The following is an 11,715-nucleotide window of genomic DNA, read 5'->3' on the forward strand; positions in this document are numbered from 1 at the left end:
ACTTTCATTAAGACGATGTTTTAATCAAATATGCTGTTCGATGCTGTTTCGCAACTAGCCTCAAATCTGAGGTATCAGAACTGGTATTACTGTAACATGGGGCATCTTTGTGGTTCAGCTGTTTGAAGTGCATACCATTTGATGAAAAAGACCTTTTCCACATGCTGTCCCTCTCTACTTTCTCTAATAAAGGCAAAAAAGCCTGGAAACATATGTTTAATAAGCTGCAACCAGCTTGGCACATGGAGAAGCCATACATGCAAGGAAAAAAATGGTATTGCCAAATGCAAGCGCATGTAATTTTTGGGACCGACCATGACAGTGACACTCTGGCTGGTTGCAGCTACAAAGTCCAGAAATACCCAGCTCTTCAGTACCACTGCTAGACTTTGGCAGGGTTCGCAAAGGAACAGAAAATTTGATTTGTAACCCTATATGACACGGGTCAAGGGTTCCTTGTACAAAAGACTGTTTGACTACATCCTAGATTGCAAAAAACTATATGTAAAAAATGATATCTCTTGAATTGTTTATTACATTCATAGCTTGGGTGAATTTAAATTTAGAATTTAAAAGGGCATTAAGTGATCTGTGACCTTCCACAACATTTATTGATCAGCGATTGGAATTGTAACAACATGGACAGGACTTATCTCTGTTGCTGGGAAGTGAGTTTTGAAAGCCATAAATCACAACCCCACAGTCATTTTGTGCTGTGGGGCATGGAAAGAGATCTTATTTATTTTCCTTCAGACTGTATCTTTTAGTATGAACAGAATTTGAGTTCATCAGTTTAACCCACGCAATTTGACACTGAAGTCACTTGTTTTTCAGAAATCAGTTTTTATGTAGACTAAAAAGTCTAAAAAGGACCTGATCTCTTTATTCATTGATTCGTTATTGATTGAAGGTGGAGAATGGGTATATGTGGTTACAAATCATTTCTCCAGTCATCAGAACTAGAAAAACTGTAGTTGTTAAAAAATCTAGCAGTGCTAAAAAGGCAGCGCAGATCTCATAGACAATGGCATAATTAGCTCAAATGACTGTTGGAAGTTTCCATCTAATACAACTGATTTATGAAACCATTTTCACTAATAATAAAAGTTGTGGTGGGTTTCACTCCTCAGAACACAGAGGTAGTTACCTCAGTGACACAGATTTATAAATGATGAGCCAGTTGATTTGATTTGAAGTAATTCTTTTTTTGTGTGTGTGTGTGTGTGTGTGTGTCTTCTCTTGATATTAAGATTTCAGATTGCACCTAGTTGTAGCAGTAGAGGAATTACAGATGTAGAATTACATAGTTGCTGTTGACAATAGTCAAAAACAAATTATTTTCTTTTAAGATTGGAATAAGCATATGCTAATGATATCACAGGGTTATATTAATTCAATATGTACGGTGTTATGATATGTATTTACATATCCTCACTATCATGGGCAATAATAATTACAAGGTTATGATCAACACCAGATGTCATATTATAAGGAGAAATGTGAACTTCCTCAGCTGGTACCAAAGAATTCTTGTACAAAGTCTTTGAATGTAACTTTATAGCCACTTGAACTTTTGACTCATGGTCTATTTTCATTCGTTGCACAATATCAAGCTGTAAGCTGAGAACCAGGTGGGTGGAAGGTGCATTATGTGACCAAAAGTCACAGACTGAATCCTGTTGGATGTACCTCTCCTCACTACGACGCACAAAAACCCTTCACTGAATCCTCCAAACAAACCACAAGGGCTGTGTCCAAAATCACTCTCTCACTCACTCCTCCCTACTCACTATATAGGGAATTCAATGTAGTGGGCTATATAGTGAACTCAATAGCGGAACACTTCAGACACTACTTCGCTCATTGTCACTGCTTGTCCGCAATGCACGACGGGATATATTGCCTGGTTAGTGACCATCGGATGTCCACTACATTTCGTGGTGGATTGTGGGATGCATTCAGTGCACATTAATAATGTTGAGTGAACATTAATAATCACAAAACATTCGGACACCCCTACAAAATGGCGTAATCACTATATAGTGCACTATATAGTGGTTAGGGAGTGATTTCGGACACAGCCAAGTTGTGTTTTCCTCATCTTCTGGGCTGGCTGGTGTGACACTGAACTACCTCCCCCACCCAATCATCACCTAAACCTATCCAGGACAAAAGTTCCTTTTATTAAAGGTGTAGTTTGTTCATGTTGAAAAATGTGATATTATTCCACTAGTAGGACAGTAGTGGTGCTATCTTGCTCTCATTGTTAGTCAGTGCTGGATACTGGCTGAATGTTCCAAATGCTAACTGTTAGCCTCCTGCCATTCAGGTGGACTTCCCCCCGGCTAACATTTTTAAACATAACCAATTTGGCATTTAAAAAATTAGCAACATCAGAACGTTCTTGTGCGGTCTGAGCTCACTGTGCTGGCCCTCATGTAACTAGCGACATTACTTCTCAGCTATCTTTTAGTTGGTATTTTTGTCCTCTAACATGCGTACATGTGTTCAATAAAGAAAACAAATGATCAAACTCAAGCAATCTACTTCTGTCTCTGTGGCTGCTGCACCTCAGGTGTGGACTGATACAGGAAGTGAAGATGTTACTGGATCTTTCTGGATGTTGATAACAGATAACAGGTGATGTTAGCTGGGGGGAAGTCCACCTGAACGGCAGGGGGCTAACAGTTAGCATTTGGAGCATCCAGCTAGCATCCAGCGCTCAATAACCATGAGAGGAAGATAGCATCTCTACTGTCCTATAGAACAACTGGAGGGAGTGAAGTAATATCACATTTTTCAGAATGGGTGTACCATCCCTTTAAGGCCCTGAAGTCAGCAAGGTAGCACTGTGCAAAGTGTTTAATGCTTCAGTGTTTTTCCTTGATTCTGTGTCTTTCGATAACGTTTCGCTTTGATTTCCCTTTAATGTTGGACAATGTAAATGGTGTCTCATTAGCTCAGCTGGGTTTTCCATGGAAGGCAGTAAATTGCTTATTGGAGAGCATCACTTATTCATGTTTTATTGCTGATAAACTGCCAGCTGAATATCCCCTCTTAACTCAAACCACAGCAGCATGACTTGACGTTTCCACCTCTGCTTTCACTGAATTCATATCCCTCTCCATAGCTTGGGGGACAGTCTGCTGTATGTGCGCCCTGTCAAATCATAGACCAATGTCAGCTTTATCCATGGTGCTATCCTTACCAACAGGTCTATTGTATATCAGATCCCCCATGTTCTGCTGACTGCGTTTCTCTCCTTTGCTCAAACAACAGCAGATCTTTTCCGCAGCAATCATTTAGACATCCTAAACATCCGAACATCCCTTCCTATCCCTAACAGAGGACACCTGATGGAACTCCACCTTAGTTTAAACCCCCGGCCTTCACCTGCAATCTCATGTCAAAGCGGCTGCTGTGAAAAAGGTCCACTGGCTTTCCTCTGTCTGTCTCTTAGATGTGAGTTTGACTCTGCTCACATGATTAAAGCTTAGCTCATGAGCTGCTGTTAGTTTATGTTGCTTTGTACTGAGGCACACATCTTGCCTGCACATCGTTGTCCTCTGTCACTTTAGAGCGACTGTCATCTTGTTGGTCGGGGCTCATCTCCGCTGGCTGGATCTTGAAACGTCTCGACATGACATCATCAGCCAGAGACACTTCTCAGCCAATCACAGCTCTGTTCAGGCCAGTGTTTTCTAGGGGGATGAAAATGAGGAGTCACTGATGTCACAGGAATCAGCTTTCACCACAGCAGGGACTTCTCCTTCCTCTTCATCTTCTTCTTCTTCTTCTTCTTCTTCTTTGCCCTCTTCTTCTCCTTCCTATTCTTCTACTTCTTCTTTGTCTTCTTCTTCTCCTTCCTATTCTTCTGCTTCTTCTTCTTTGTCTTCTTCTTCTATCTTCCTCTTCTTCTCCTTCCTCTCCATCTTCTTCTTCTGTTGCCTCTTCTTCTTTGTCTTCTTCTTCTATCAGATGTCTAACCAGAGAAATCATTCCAGCGTGGTGTGGAAGGATTTTACCCAGCAATCTTTAAAGCCTGCCTCGGTCTGCCTTCAGGAGCTGCTAACCCACATAAAACTACTTTCATAGTCTGCCTTTCTTTAGAGTCCCATGATGACCTGAATGCTTTCTCACCAAAGATTCAGGGAATTTCTGAATTTTGGGATTTTAGTTGGCCCAAAATACTGTCTATCACTAGTTTCAGATGCAAAATATATCAGCTGTCCTTCAAACTCCACGAAGGGTGAACCAGAGCATTACCTTTTGATCAAGTCAACCATAACCTTGTCCTTTTCCTAACCTTAACCAAGTATTTTTAGCTGGCAGTAAGCTAACATAAGCTTCCTAGCTACAGTTGTAAAACAGTTGTGAAAAAAAAAAAAGAAAGAAATTTGTTGTCAGTGCTGGTCACATAAATCATGAATTTCTGTCATACCTTGAACAACAGCTTACGGTGACAACAGTTCTTCCTCCTTCCCTCTCCAGTGATTCTGTGCAGGCGCAGACGTGTTTGGAACAAAACCTAAAATAAATAATGGAAAAAATGAAATAATTACACTGCAAAAAGTCAAAATCTTACCAAGATTATTTGTCTTATTTCTAGTCAAAAATGTCTTATTTCTAGTCAAAATATCTCATTACACTTAAATAAGACATGATCACCTCAGAAGTAACTTGTTTTTAGACAATTTTCACTTGTTTCAAGTGAAAATTCACTTGAAACAAGTGAAAATTTGCTTGTTTCATTGGCAAAATTTGCCAGTGGAAAAAGTGAAAATTCACTTGAAATAAGTGAAAATTAGCTGTAAAAAAGAGACAAATTTTGCCAATGAAACAAGCAAATTTTCACTTGTTTCAAGCAAATTTTCACTTGAAACAAGAGACAGTTGTCTAAAAACAAGTTACTTCTGAGGTGATCATGTCTTATTTTAAGTGTAATGAGATATTTTGACTAGGAATAAGACATTTTTTACTTGAAATAAGACAAATAATCTTGGTAAGATTTTGACTTTTTGCAGTGTACCAGAAATATAGAATTTGAACTTGTGTATATGAGGGAAATAATAATAAAAAAAAAAAAGGCTGAAAGAGAAGGAGAGTTTGATGTGGCGTATAAAAAGAACGGTAGAAATAAAGTGGAAATATTAGCTAGTACCTAGCTACTTCATATCAAACATGGCTCTGTGCCTCTGCTCAGAAGTGCCTGATGTTTAACAAAGAAAACAATACAGACATAATGAACCCATCCCACACTTCTGTACTGTAGTGTGCTTTGTTTTGTGCCTGGGAGCTTGTCAAATCAATTTGTGAAGAGAATGCTTCCACAGACAACGTGGTAGGCTAGGTAATGTTTGAATTGTATTATAGCAAATGATAATGTAATATGTGCAATACAATAATGAGGCCTTATGTGGGTGATGTAATGTGCATGCTGTGGAAATGCCTCGCTCAGTGCACCTTGTCTAATCAGCAGATCCCCAGGTAAAAATAGCTTTGCAGGTCTGCTGATGCTGAAGTGTCATGTTTAATCAGGTGACATATCCACAAAAACATGACTTTTCTTTTTCTTGGTCTCTGAGGCCTGCCTCTGACCCTGCGATGGCTGCCTAGATAGGGACAACCAGACAGGAAAGTTGCTCCATGAAAACATGACACAGATTTGGGATTGAAGTGCCTTGATTCCAACGGCAGGTTGGACAGACTTTCCATTGGGTTGTCATGTCTTTTTGACATCTCCCGTGTTTTATGACAACTAATTTATTTTTTAATCTGGGCTATTTTTATATCTATATTTTTTGCAGTGTTAGATGTTACAGCTCAAATTATTGTTCTAGAATATGTTTTAAAAAATCTCTTTTTCATAGTTCAGCTTGGTCATCTCTCAGCTATGCACTCTGTGATAAAGCCAAAATCATTTTAGCATAATTTCTGTAATAAAAGTGCTTGTGAGCAGAGCAAATAATATATGGTAGATTATAATTTGTTATTGAAACTAGCACTAGAAGAAAAAGGCTGTGATCGAGGCCCACTGATAGCAGCAGTCCACTGTGTAATAGTTTTAAAGGGAGCTGTACATAAAGACTTTCAAAATATAGACAAGACTTACCAGATATTAAAAAATTATGTTCAATTTTTCAACCTAAATGAACAGATATAATACAGTAAAAAAAAAGGGTGGGGGTGTCACTGTAAATACGTTCTTAGAAAAAGACTAACATTATGTGTTTAATGTATCTGATTTATCACTCGATTGTGGTTTTATGTATTTTGTTGTGATTGGTTGCAGATAAATGTAAAGAATAAAGACTGAACAAAAAAAAAAGATAGCAGAAAAAAGTCTGTGTACATGTGTGTTTTATGGAGAGCCACAAGGCTCACAGCTATGCTTGTGTTTCCTCACCACTAAGAGGATGAGGCACAGCACCAGATGACCTTTGTTTTACTTGAAGATTTAGCCACTGCTTTCTTCCATTCCTGCAGACAGCATGGGCCAGCACACGCTGTGGAAAACTGCAAACACAATTACAGAAGCAATGCATTTGGAAGAATTTATCTTGGATGTTTATCAGGTAAACTAACTGCAGGTGGTTGAGTTTGGGGGTTGGCAGACAGTGCAGGACACACCACTTTACTAATGTTAGCCTGAAGATAAAACTCCTCAGGTTTATGTCAAAACTAATATCCTGTAGAACTAATCTATCACTTTTTAATGATGGTCTTTAATCTAATGTTTTGATGTCCACAAATGTCCACAAAACCATGAAAATAGATTGAAACGCTCTTATACTTTGGGCAGGTGCCTGGCTTGTCCTTACATTTTGTACTTTAAGAACTCAGTGTGTGGACATGGTAAGACAGTGGCAATGTAGGTAATGTTGGATCAGTCTTTCAAGTATATCCAGCTACAGCGTGAGGGGAGAATGTGAGGGACGCTGAACTTCCAAAGCTGCTCTGTGGGCTGCTGCTCAGTTGGTGCTGCTCCTTGCCACCACAGATAAAGAAAAGAAGGCACACACAGCTCAGGTGAGAATGCCAAACTTTGACAAAATATGGTTAACAAGGTTTAACTAACATCTTACTAACATCTTTCTTCAGCAGTTTTCTTCTTTCTTTATTATTATCCAAAGGTTTGCCCTGTAACTCCTTCCACACCGCTGAAGCGATTTATATGGTTTGAATTTCAAAATGTTCAGTATGTATCTGTAAGTATCTAACTTAGGTTGCCTCTGCACAGAGTTTTTATATTATCCATAGTTTTTTTTTTTTTTTTTTAATTATTATTAATTTTTGAACGTTATTCAGCTGATTCAGCAGATTTTTCAACATTTTCTCTTCTTTCACACTTTCTTGTATAAACTCTGTTCAACTTTTAAAATGTATTTTCTACATTTTTTTTTTTTTTTTTTTACAATGGGAGTCTATAGGGAAAAAAAACCAAACCATGCTCCATTTTAACATTAATTACTCCTTCATACTGTAAGCTACAAACTTCATTCAAACTTTAAACAGGCTAGCAGAGGTTGTACTGTATGACTTCTAAACAGTTTTTTGATATCTTCTATAGTTTTTGAGATTTTACCAATTAAGTTTTATGCACTTTTTAGTCTGTTTCAAAATGTACAATGGTTGTGTATTGCGCTGAGCTAGAGTGGGTGACATGATGAAGAATATGATGAAGTGAATATGTTTTATGTCCAAAAGGTCAAAGGTCAACACCATAGCTCAAGTGCAGATTGTGGCCATATTTCACATGGAGGGCCCTATCTTGCGCCAGAGTCCCTAAACCTGTTATTTGGGGATTTAGCATTGCGCAAGAGACATTCCCCCACAAAAGTTGCTATCTTGCACACCTGCCGTTATCTGTAAAACACTTGCGCTACCCGTTATATTATGCATATTCGTGTTTTGGGCGTTACGCCAATTACACCAATCAGTGTGCCAGGTGCCATTGCCTTTAAGGGCAGGCTGCGCTATCCTAAATCCTAAATCCTAAACCCGTGATGGAGAGAAGGAGGTAGATTTTCTCAGGGGTTCTACTGAGGCTAAAGCAAGGTGGCTTTTTATATATATTAGGCTATATATTATATTATAGGCCAGTTAATTTGGGAGGTGGAGCCGCATGTGCACGTCCACATGTGTCCAAGTGGACGTGTCACAAGGTTGTACTGACTGAGTAAAATCCCCGGGCCACACCACACAGACCCAAGTGGCAGAGGTGGAATTATGTGTAAACTAATTTATTGACAAGGTAGATTGGGCAAATAAAATATTAAAAATAAAAATATAGCACAGCTGCTGGCTTATGATAAAACAATAAAACACACTGGCGTAAGTGTCCAAGTTAAAACAGTCCTAAAATTGCTCATGATAGCAATTGTAGGGATAGCGCATAAAACACGCCCACGGACACATTATTTACATGCTGTGCTTTTCAACTTCATGTTTTATCAAGGATCTCGACTTTTCTCTTTGCCTTCACGTTTCTGTTTTGGTGGCTTAGCACTGGGCATGTGTCACCACACCTCTAATACCAGTTATACCTGTTGATATCTAGACTGTCAATCTGCAGCTGCTCCAGCACTCTTTTGTCACATTCCATTCCACTGACAAACTACATTTTGCAATTCATTTGAATGTGTCACCTGCTTTCAATGGATAACCTTTTTATAATGCGAGTTTTGATCCCTTCATGTGTTATTCTGTTGGAAGTGATTTTGATGGATGGGGTGGTAATGGATATATCATTGTTAGATTACATATATTGTATTGTGTAAATGTTTTATAGCGCCACAGGAGCAGTTGGGGCTTTTGTGTCTGCTGAAGAGGAAACACACTTTACAACTTGCGTGTTCCCAGAGTTGAACCATTGACCGGCCAATTACAAACAAAAAAACAGATGTTATACAGAAGGGATGATGAACTTAATCAAAATAAAAAAGGTATTCAATAATGCTGATGTGCCCATCTGTGCCGTATTTTTAAAGGGGAAAAACCAGTTTGACTTGAGGAGACAGTGTGTGTTCAGGACCTCGTGGAGTGTTTTTTAAATCTTCTCCAACTTATCAAGCCTTTTTAAATCCAGTTATCACTCAACACTGACAGATCATTTTGTAGGTTTCAAGTAGTCTCACCTTATGTGTAATAATATCTCTCGCTTTATGAAAAAAGATACCTTTTTTATTGCAGCTTCTCTTTTAACTTGATAAGGCAAATGGCTTTATATAAGTTTTATTCTACATAAAGTTTTTTTTTTCTTAGCCAAATTATATTTAAGCAAGTAAAACTAATTTATCTTACAATGTGTTGTAAACTGTCTAAAAGAGATTTCCAGAACTTTTTTTAACTTAAGGTTTCACTTTTAATTTTTTGTTGTGCAAGATCATCTCTGCCCCACCTACATGAGAAGCACAATGAAAAGAAACAGAAATGTTTTTGCTTCCCTCTGTGAAGACATTCTCCAGGATCACACTCGTAGGACCACAGCAGGGGAAATGGAGGAGTATGTTTTATTTTATTTTATTTACTGTTTATTTATTTATTTTCCTGTTTTCCATAATTCAAAAATTGTAATTTTCATTTAATCAATTTAATCAATCAATTGTTTAACTATCAAATTCTCTGTATCCAACTAAACCTGCCATAAAGTCTTTCACATTGTTTATAGCTACTGTTATTTTCTTTGATTAGGATTTATACTTTAGGAACATAATGAATGTGTATAGGTGAAAGAGAACAGATACAAACAGAATCTGGGCTGAGTAAACAAAGACAACCCTGCTATAGGGTAGACATTTATTTCCTGAGTATCCATTCCTGCGTATTTTCGTCTGTTAAGTACTTCTGTTAGCCTAGACATAGACTGAATCTCTGCTGTGTTGTAGCTGCCAGAGCTGAGTATGATGCCTTTACTTCAAAAAAGTTTTGTGCTCTATAGCAGTGGCTCCCAACCCAGTCCTCAAGTACCCCCTGTCCTGGAGGTTTTTGTTTCAGCTCTACTCTTTCACACCTGATCCATGTAAGGGCTTCATACTGATTGGCTGAAACAGATCTACCTGAAGAGGGCGTGCATGAAGGTGCAAGGGCCTTAATTGGATCAGGTGTGAAAGAGTAGAGCTGAAACAAAAACCTCCAGGACAGGGGGTACTTGAGGACTGGGTTGGGAACCACTGCTCTATAGAAGTAACTTATAACATTTTTTTCAGGCATATTACGTGGCCACTTGCAGTTGCTTCAGACTCAGAAGTTGTTCATCAACCACCAGTTCGGGTTTGCCAGTCTATGCTACTTCCAGTGAGCTTCAGCGAGCCACGGTAGACTTCCTCCTCTACAACACAGCTCACTGTCTCACTGTCATATCTAGGCTTGACTGGTTGAGTTTTTGAAGGCTGATACTGCTTGTGTTGGAAGCTGCCAATAGCTGATATTTTAACAGAGATTCACTAAATATAACCATCTTCATCCCATAAGTTTCCACCTCAGTTTTATTCTAGTCAGGGTGGAAAAGCAAGATATTTGTCTATGCCTCTCTATGCCATGATTCCTCATCTTTTCACATGCTGCATTGGTGTGGTGCGAGTATTTGATCATGTTCAAATGAAATTATGTTCTGAGACTTCTTTCCTGTTGAAATGGGATCGGGGGGCCAGAACATAACACAAGAAGGGATCATTCAGAAGTGTAAAGCAAGGCTGTATAAGGCAGAGAAAGGCTGTGTGATTTAATGAGATGTCAAAATTCAGTGATACCAGTTCAGTCCCTGTCTTCTTTGTGTCACACCCCAACCCAGGCCCACACCTGCTGCTGATTCACGAAGAAGCAGAGTGTATCAATCACCACAGAGACAGGTACCAAAACCAGCACCAGCACCAGTGCAAAGACCAGTACCAAGACCAGCACCAGTACAAAGACCAGTGCCAAGACCGGCACCAGCAGTCATCGGTCAGGCAAGCCTGCAGTATGGGGCAAAGCCTGTGGGCCTGCCTGGTCTTGCTGACGGGAGGCTGTTCAACATTTACCCCAGCCAGGCACACTACAAGCTGAGGACAACTGCTTGAAAGTGAAGGACTGAGTCTTGTTCCAGCGTTCCAGTCTGCAGTCACTGGCGGGGGCTTCCCTTCCATTTGGTTATCTATTTGATTTCTGTTTAAACTCACTAATGACTGACTTTCTCCATTTTACCAGCCCTCAGTTTTGGGACAGTCTTTGAGATGCTGTTATAAACCTGTTTTTCCTCTCACAGCATTTGTTGTTTCAGAATTCCACTAGGAAATGGAACAATTATGGCTTACATAATTGTACTTCTATTTATCATTTTTTATTTTCTAATCTACAGGCCTGTCATGTAATACAGTGTAATAAATCAAAAATGAATTGACAAACAAAACCTTTATGTATGAATGTCAAAGTCTGTAAGCACATGTTAAGTATGAAATTACATTTTCTAGTGTAACTGAGGAACTTTTTGAGTATTGGTACTTTTGGAGTCTATATTTTTTTAAGTTAGTAATTTTACTGTCAGACTGGACTTGTTTGTCTATGTATGTCTGGAGGTTTTTTAAGTATTGTGCTTTGTTGCATTTAAGTCTACTTCAGATACTGCATAAAACTATAGCTTGTAGGGGAGAGAGTGAAACCTCTCATCTGAATATTTAGTCATTTTTATTCTATTATTACATTGATCTTTACTGAATTAAATAACAGTGAAATCAA

General features: G+C 38.7%; 1 long non-coding RNA gene across 1 annotated transcript; it reads left to right on the forward strand.

Annotated features, from left to right (window-relative positions):
- Window positions 1-9,427: 9,427 nt before the first annotated feature.
- Window positions 9,428-11,637, forward strand: LOC115368934 (uncharacterized). Its single transcript, XR_003929090.1, has 3 exons — window positions 9,428-9,505; window positions 10,209-10,316; window positions 10,793-11,637. It is a non-coding gene; the product is annotated as an uncharacterized LOC115368934 (long non-coding RNA).
- The last annotated feature ends 78 nt before the right edge of the window (window positions 11,638-11,715 follow it).

The sequence above is a fragment of the Myripristis murdjan genome, chromosome 1 (assembly GCF_902150065.1).
Source record: "Myripristis murdjan chromosome 1, fMyrMur1.1, whole genome shotgun sequence".
Classification (NCBI taxonomy): Eukaryota; Metazoa; Chordata; class Actinopteri; order Holocentriformes; family Holocentridae; genus Myripristis; species Myripristis murdjan.